The sequence below is a fragment of the Euprymna scolopes genome, chromosome 13 (assembly GCF_053919585.1).
Source record: "Euprymna scolopes isolate OS-2025 chromosome 13, ASM5391958v1, whole genome shotgun sequence".
Taxonomy (NCBI): domain Eukaryota; kingdom Metazoa; phylum Mollusca; class Cephalopoda; order Sepiida; family Sepiolidae; genus Euprymna; species Euprymna scolopes.
Window position 1 is genome coordinate 62,524,472 of NC_136494.1, and position 9,767 is coordinate 62,534,238.

Here is a 9,767-nt window from a genome sequence, read left to right on the forward strand (position 1 = left end):
CCTCTCTCACACGCAATCTGGCTTTTATAGATTTATAATATATATATATATATATATATAGTCCGTATACAAGGAAGAAAACTTGATAGCTTATATTTCTTTATGATTCTGGATGGCTGGAGATTTTTTTTCCGGTTTCAAACTTTTCTAAGACCGTCTGCTGGACGAACTTGGTTTGTGTTGAAAGTCTTGCAAGACTTGCGATCTACACCGTCGTTGAGTCGTGTGGGGGTCTGTCTATTGTCTGCAAAACTTCGCTTTTCATTGAGTTTAGTTTTGGTTCCTCTCTCATTGCGTCTTAATCTATATACTCCCATGACTGTATCTTTTTCCTTTTCTTTCACTTTTTCGAGGCAAAGCGAGTATAACTCAATTTTCTTTTCTCTTCCTACTCAATGCACACATAACACTCTTTTGTCTTGTTGGTCTTTTCGTTACTAAACGCCTTTCCAAAAATAAAAATTATCACTTCGCGAATATCTTCCCGTAAATTATTTGGTAGTACTACCTTACTTTACCTCTTTATTAGCCTATAATTTTTAGCTTATTCTGCTAAGAAGTCAAATTCTGCTACTACTTTCTTGTTTTATAATTATTCGTGAGAAATCAACCAGTAATGTACCAGCACGGTTATTCGGCTTCATCCAGGATATGCAACATCACCACATAAATACTTATGAATTAAAGTTAAATTACCCCCAAATTTAGGTATATTTTAAGTAAATTGGTCACTAGAGAAAATGCGGTATTTTAATGACTGCAATGAGACACGTGAAGTGCAAGATAAACGCATATATTAAAAAGATTACATATTAGCAATAACGCCCACTTACTTCACACATTTTATGGCCTTGTTTCCAATTAGTTAGAAGTTATATATTTCTTTTTATTTATTCGTAAAGAAATAATTCAATGTGTTTTATCTGTTCAGTTCTCGGTCGGTGAAATGGAGGAAATTGTTCTAGTTTGAAATACTTTTTTATCCAAATATATAATATCCCTTTACCAATTACTAAGTAAATACGCTTATCCTGATAAAAAAAAACTATTGCTCAATAAGAGATATTTAATTAATATTATCTTCGAAAAACTAAATAGTATTAAGTATGTTCTTTTCCAAACAAACACATTTACATATATGCATCCACATATATATATATATATATATATATATATATATATATATATATATATATAGGCCGTATACTAAAAGACAGAATATATATATATATATATGTGTGTGTGTTTATGTCTGTAAATAATTACTCTTGTTAAAGTATCACTTTTATGATAAATTTCAATAATGTTGGCTGATTTAAACAAAAACGTGTAACAAATCCGTTTATCTCTTGATGTTCATCAAAATGTAATAAATATTCAAAGTGAATTTATACACAACTCTCTAATCGATAACAAATTATCCGCTTTCATTTATGTCACATAAATATATATAGTTTATATCTCTTTACAGATCCTCGCAGCGGAAACAAAATCGTTGTGGTTCGTTTCTTACATATTGTTTTTCAAACTAGCTGCACCTGCTTCCGATGAAAATTGAAATAAAGGGAAACTCCTCTCCCACTCATGGACTATATGTAAATACTTCTACTCAAAGTTTTTAGTATCTGTAAATATTACTTATTAAATTCGTTAATTGTAACATGTATACACAATAATATTAAATAGGACTATTGGGCCCTGTGGAAATTCCACACGGGACCCATTCATATATAATATATTGATGTTGGAATTCTGTAGATATTCAGTATACATGGAAACGTTCTGATGTTATTATAGCTTTATTGTTACAACTGCAAATGTATTTATCTAAGCTAGCACGAATACCCGGCAAAGCGCGGCCGTAAAGTACGCTTAAATTTGACATTTTAATTCTTGCAGATTTCGTATATATTATTATAGAGTTAATGTTCTTTCTATTTTTATATATTATATAGTGGGGTGTAGTGAGATAAAAGTGTTTTTGTCATATTAATTTTCGATAGTGATAAAAAGTTGCTCCTGTTATTAAAGAGAGGAATTATATCTATTTTGATATTACATTACATTGTTATCCTTTGCCGCCATCAATGTCAACTTTTGCTATATATCCATTATACGCGAAATAGAAAGTTAATATTTTTTTAAACTTCGGTACTAGAAATATACTTTTATATTCTTGGAATGTTGTTATTTTGAATAAAAATAGTGTTCTGAGAATTTTTCAGTCATTAATCACGAAATTCTTTCTCAAAATGATATTGACTATATATTACACTATACTATACTATTTTAAACTGCTTCGTTGTATTTTGTTTTGCGGTTGAATATTATGGCAGCTAAAGCTAGAAACAAAACAAGTCGTCCAGTCTATGGTGCTATCTCTGACTTACCTGATAACCAGCTGTCAAGCATTGCTGATGTTATGCGTTTCTATGCATGCGACATATTGATCTACAAAAAACTACTCCCTCGTCAATAATTGTCACTGATATTGCTATATCTGCCATGGGAGTATGAATTAAAGCTGGTATTCCAACTGTAACACTGCGAAGAAATGAGCAAAAATTGTAAGTCTTCGATATGAATTGCGAAATGTGTAAAAGAAAAAAGGATTACAAAAACAAAATGCAATAGAACAACTGAGTGCTAAAGGAAATATGTTGTTTGACATTGCTGCCTGCCACTGTGAATTTCATTTCTCTACCTGTCCTAAGGATAAAAAAGTGCCACGTGCTGAACAGTCATTTTAGATGACCAAAGATCAAAACGAGAAATTGTTATAGGGACAGTTGACAAGGAGGCTAGTGGATCTTTAAAACAAAAAAGAATTCGAAATGAAAAACGAGAGCAGTACTACAATAAAGTTGACATACTTGGCCTTTTGGCCAAGATCACAGTGTAGTATCTGTTCCGGCAGATACTGCACTTAAGATAATTTGTACCAGTCAATGGAGGGGAAACCCTCTATACTGGGACAATTATTATTTTTGGTAACCAGAGTGACCCCTTTTAGGGGAGCTGGTTTTTACCTCACATTAAAAACGGCCTTGTGCCTAATTTGCTCAGTGGGGGGGGCAAATAAATATCATCTGTTCCGGCAGATACTGCAAGCTATGACTAGCTAAGACTAGCTATGACTAGCAAAGACCAGATGTGGGGGCAACCCCACATGCCTGACCTTTAACCAGCTCCCATTTCCCACCTCTCGGGAGTTGGTCCCCTTTTCCCTTCCCCCTCCCTTCACTCCTCACATTAAAAATTGGCCTTGTGCCTAATTTGCTCGGTGGGGGAGCAAATAAATACCATCTGTTCCGGCAGATACTGCACTTAAGATAATTTGTACCAGTCAATGGAGGGGAAACCCTCTATACTGGGACAATTATTATTTTTGGTAACCAGAGTGCCCCCTTTTGCCTACTTTTAGGGGAGCTGGTTTTTACCTCACATTAAAAACGGCCTTGTGCCTAATTTGCTCACTGGGGGAGCAAATAAATACCATCTGTTCCGGCAGATACTGCAAGCTATGACTAGCAAAGACCAGCTATGACTAGCAAAGACCAGATGTGGGGGCAACCCCACATGCCTGACCTTTAACCAGCTCCCATTTCCCACCTCTCGGGAGCTGGCCCCCTTTTTCCCTTCCCCCTCCCTTCACTCCTCACATTAAAAATCGGCCTTGCGCCTAATTTGCTCGGTGGGGGAGCAAATAAATACCATATGTTCTTCAGATACTTAACTTCTATTTCTTATTCTCTTTCGGTGGAGGAACAGTCCCTCACGACTGAGATAATGTTTTTATTTTTGTACCTTTTCTCCACGTTAAAAAAAAAAAACGACGCTGGTGTCTAACTCTGTCCCGTGGGGAGGCATTGTAAATAGGTACAATACAGTTGCCATACTGGTTGAAAGATCTTTAACAAGTTTAAATCACATCAGTAATTCAGACAGTTCAAACTCGGACTCTTCTTCTGAGGACATTTATGAAGATGGAGAATCACATAGACCATCTAAAAATATGACGCACTTCCTACTTTGGCAAGAGAATGTGATAAATATCGTGTTTCAAATACAATTAGTGCTGCCATTGCCAAAGCTACTCTCAATGATTATTGAATAGTGACTGAAAATGACAAAACGCAGGTAGTTGATAGATCAAAGTTGTGGAGAGAACGCGTACGTCTGAGAAGCCAACTTAGAGATAGTGCCTCAGAAAAACTTCAAACATTAAGCTCTATATTCTTTGATGGAAGAAAAGATGTTACTAGATATCTCCCATCTATGAACACGAAGTGTTGAATTACAGAAGAACATGTTGTTCTACTAAATGAACCCAATTCAGAGTACTTAGGCCATGTTACCCCTTCAAGTAAATCATCTGCTAACATTTTTGCCTCTATGACTAATTTTTTGGATGAAAATGACTTGTCTCTAAATTATGTAAGGGCTGCAAGGATGTGATGGAGCAGCTGTAAATAAAGGATCCCACAATGGCGTAATTCGACGACTTGAAGTGCTTATAAATAGACCCCTTTAGTGGCCGGTTGCATGATGCATATGAATGAATTACCTCTCAGAAGAATCTTCACCTTTTTGGATGGCACAACAAGTGGTTCTACTGCTTTCAGTGGAAAAATTGGTAAAGCTCTCGTCACATTCAATCGCTGGCAGTTCTTGAATTTGAAGACATAAATGGAAATTTACCAGGGTTTAAAGACTTATCATCCCTGAGTAAAGATCAAAAATGCCTGTATGATATTTGCATGGCTGTCAACAATGGTGTTGTGCCATCAACTCTCGCATCAAAAGAACCAGCAGCCATGGTGCATTCAAGGTGGTTAACTATGACCAATAGAATTCCGAGGCTCTATACTTCTACCTTGAATCTATCGGAGGAGTTAAAGATCATGGCAGAATATATCATGAAAGTGTATGCCCCAACTTGATTTAGCATTAAACTGAAACCCCACTGTTTCTATGGAGCTCAACACCTGTGGAATGTTATTCATCTCTCCAGGTACCCTCGGGAAAATGTTCGACAATCAGTCGATAAATGTATTCAGCATAACGGGTACTTTGGTCATCCACAAAATATTCTGTTGGCAATGATGAAAGATGAAAACGAAGAAATAAGGGAACTAGTCCTCAGTAGAATTGCAATATCAAGAGAAGTGAAAACTAAAGGAGTAAAATTTTTTTAAATTCCAACATTGAATTTCAATGCTGAGGACTAATATGAAATGGTTGACTGGATTGAAATTCCTAGATGTGAACTTTCACTAACAAGAATTTTCACAGATCATGAAATTGAGGAAGGCATCAGAAGCAGAGCCGAATAAGTTTTGAATTGGATAAGTTTCCCTGCCATACACTAGCAGTCGAGAAACATATAAAAATTGTCACTGAAGCATCAGCGACAGTGTGTGGAGAACTTCGCCGGGATGGATACATTCGTGCTAAGATCGAATCACGAAAGCAAATGGCTAAATACAGCACAAAGAGGGACTGGAATGCTTAACTCTATGTTCTTTTGTCCCACAGTGCAATTATCTACTTGTAAAATGCAATTCTTATGGAATAACTGAGTAATAAATATTCTTGTATTTTTTAATATATGCATTTTCAGTCAACTTTTCAACTTTTCAGCGGCAACAGAGAATGGCTCTGAAAAATAATAAAATCTTTTCTAAACTTACTTTTACATATTGGAGCAAGTTTTTAACACTCTCGAAAAGCAAACTGTATATGTCACTACACTCTATTATATAGTTACGATTTTCAAAACAATATATATATATATATATCCATATGACTTGGGTGCATTATCTTGAATCGAAACTGCAATAAAAACTAATGAAACACACACACACACACACACACATATATATATATATATATATATATATATATATATATATATATATATATATATAACTTGAGTTCCTTCAGCCATATCTTAAACCGAAACCTAAATTTATGAAGAATTCTTTTATAAAATTAATTATGAAAAGAAAAAAGATGACTAAAGTGTCATCAGCTATAATCGAAACCGAAACCAAAACTTATGGTAAAATTATTTATGGTAAGAAATGGAAGTACATAACAATAACACGACCCGGATTTAAGCGTGACACAAAAGATAACACACACGCTATCGTATCAATATATAGATACTCTGAAAAATGTTGATATTTTGTTGTCGTTCAGTTATGTTTCTATGTTTATTAGTCATTTAATAGTAATATTCCGCAGTTAGATATAACAGAGCTGAGGAATGCGTTTAAATTTAGAAATCGATCAGTATTAAGTAATTTAAAGAAACCTTAATCACTGCTTTTCATAAGTTTTGAAGAGAACTAATGAATTCGGTTTAAGATGTGTTGTTAATGTTTCCAAATGTCTTCTGCAATTTGTAGAGAGATATTCATGAAAATGTTAAGATTACTTCCCAATTTTTTGAAAGAGTTAAATTTCAGTCATCCAACTGAACAAACGAGAGATTTTCTGTACAATTTAAACGTATTGCAAGCATTTTACGAGTTATACTTTTTTAGCTGACATTTATCAAGACAAAATGAATGAAATTTTAGCTATCTGTAACAGATTACAATTATTAGACATAGCGTGTATTTAAACCCGCTTGTTTGTTGAATATTTTGTTTTTATGATATTCACTAAAAAATTGCAGTAGGAAAATCAGAAGAATTACGAAATATCAGACTAACGAACAACCAAACAACTTGACTAATATCCTTTTTCAATGAATTTTTTTCAATTTGGACTAAAAATACCATCATTTTTTCCTTTCTAACAAAGAAAGAAATCTTGACAGATGTTCAAAGTCAGGCTAAAAGAGCACTCGGTCGAATAAATCGATCTTTATTTCTAACTAGCCAGTAATACTTGAAAATTATTATTCTTTGCTATTTGATAGAAAGACACAAATTCATCGTTTATCGATTCTATCCCACCTGATAAAAAGTATAAAATAATTATTAACGAATAAGCTAAACAGAAATATAAACTGTGTCAATCGCTTTATTTCAGATAAGTAAAATAGCAATATTTCACTAAATATACGTCACAAAAATATGAAAATTGTACCAGCTTAGGGCTGATTTGAGGTTTGTTATTTCCCCAAATTGTAGTCAAATTCATGTTTTATCTATGAAGTTATGGGATTTTATTTATTATCAAAGAAATTACACTGTACATCGCTTTATTGCTGATCTTTGAAATGTCAAGAAATCAGGCAATTAAAGGTTATCCAAAAGCAAAGGATAGTTGCTAGACTCGCAGAAGGAGTATCCATCAAAAATTTAGCCACAGAGCTTGAAAGGGATAAAAAAAAATTGGCTTCATTCTTGAACAACCCGACCACCAAGTTTTACTCGTTACGTTTTAGATATATTTGAAAATGAAAATAATGTAATGGATTTTGATACCAAGTATAATTAATTATCTAGACATAACTCTCAGTAGTCTTATACTTTAGTTTTATGATTCGAAGTGGTGGAAAATATTCTTCGTAAAAAATGAAGACTGGGATCCTTATAGTTTTATATACAATTTCATATTCAAATCTTATTAAGAACGATGAAATATATAGTTACGTATAACAAAGGAAAAATAGAAAAGGGATGACGAAGTAGACACGAAGCATTTAACTATAAGCATCGAATCTTTGAACTATATAATACGTGACCCATAAATGTGTACTCATTTTAAATTTCAAAAGTGTCTGTAGTTGTTTGTTCCTTGTTCAGCTGAGTTTAACTTATGTCTGGAATATGACTAATCTTTCGGAAACGAAATGCTACTTAAATTGAGAGAATGTAGTAGGTTATAGTTTGGAAACGTGTTTCTAACAGGGCCATCAACACGTCCTACCATTGTTAGCATTAAAATATGATTTAAGACAAAGGGAACCATTCACGCCGCTGAAATCAAAATGCTTATAGGGTGTTGTAGAAACACACCTGCGAGGCGATTGAAGAACATATCTGGAAATGTATAATGAATTTTTACAGAATTAAAGAATAACGATATTAATAGGAACAATAATATGTTTAACACATTTTCCCCGCATCTAAACACTTACAATACAAAAATAAATTAAGAAATATAAAAAAATAAGATTATCAATACATCCACAAGTTTACTCAGCGTACTTTTGCTTGAAATATGGGTCATTTAAAACAAAAATCAACATTTTGTGTGCATTTATCTCTTCTATAGTTTATAGACCTTCTGCTTAAAGGAAATACTCTCTGTCAGATCATTACTAGGGCCATGACAATAGCATATTCTTTTCCTAGTTTTGATTCTCAGTTATGTATCCATTAATAGCTTATATATTTTTATGTAGAGTGATGAGGTTCTCGGTTGATTAATTGTCTCTGTGTCGAATATATATATTCGAGAGTCAAAACAATGAAAAAAATATGCTGTTGCCATAGCCCTACGCATTACACTGTTGGTACCGCGATGAATAAAACTCGACTGAGCAACAATATAATGTTAAACATCGTTAAAGATTCACAGAATAAACTTCTTTTTCCTACTACCACAAAGAAACAATGTTCTTTTTATAGTCGGCTTGCTTAGCCTCCGTCATATTTTCACGAACAGAATATTTCAACATGAAATTCCAGTCTGGGAAACACATTGCCGCTGAAGTGCTTCCCTGCAAACACACACATATATAAATGTATATATATATATGAATGCATATATATGAGTCTATATATATATATATATATATAAATGTATTTATACACGAATGCATATATAAAGGTATATGTATATATATATGAGTGTATATATATATATATATAGGAATGTATATATATACATGAATATATATATATATATATATATAAATATATATGTATATAAATGCATTGATATATATATATATATGTTAATGTGTGTATATATATATATGAAGAATATATACATGTATTTATGTAAATGTGTATTCATGGATGTATATATATATATATATATATGAATGTATGTATGTATTAATATATAAATGTGTATATACTAATATATATGTATATACACAATATGTATATACATATGTGAATGCATATGTATATATATAAATGTATGTACGTGTATATATATATATATTAGTATATATATATATATGTGTGTGTGTGTGTGTATGTGTGGGTGTGTGTGTGAATGTAAAAATGTGTGATTTGACATGATTAAAAGCCGAAAACTGGAACATAATTTTCGGAATTTACCCATGTCAAATCACACTTTATTTTCTTTTGACGGATTGATTGTCGCTATTTCTTCTGATGAGTTAAAGACATAATAGATTTACTGATTGATATAATGATTAAGTGATTGATTTTGCGCTACGAAACAGATACTGCCAAGAATTGTAAATGTCAACTGAATTAAAGGAATAAATTATAAGGTGGTAAACACCATAAATTTTGGAATATAGTTTCTGTCATTTATTTACTATATATATATAAATATATATATATATATATATATATATATATATATATATATATATATATATATATATATATATATATATATATTAGCTTGGGTGCCCGGCATTGCTCGGGTGTTCGGAGGAGTATGTTGAGCAAAAAAAAAGGGGAAGGCAGGCTCGAACCCGTACTGCGAAGGAGGAAAAGAATGGAGAAAAACGTGACGTCTTTGATGTTACGAACATCGCCAAACCGGATGTGAGGTAGGTTTAAATTAAGGTTAGGCATTCGAAAAGAGGGGATGACTTC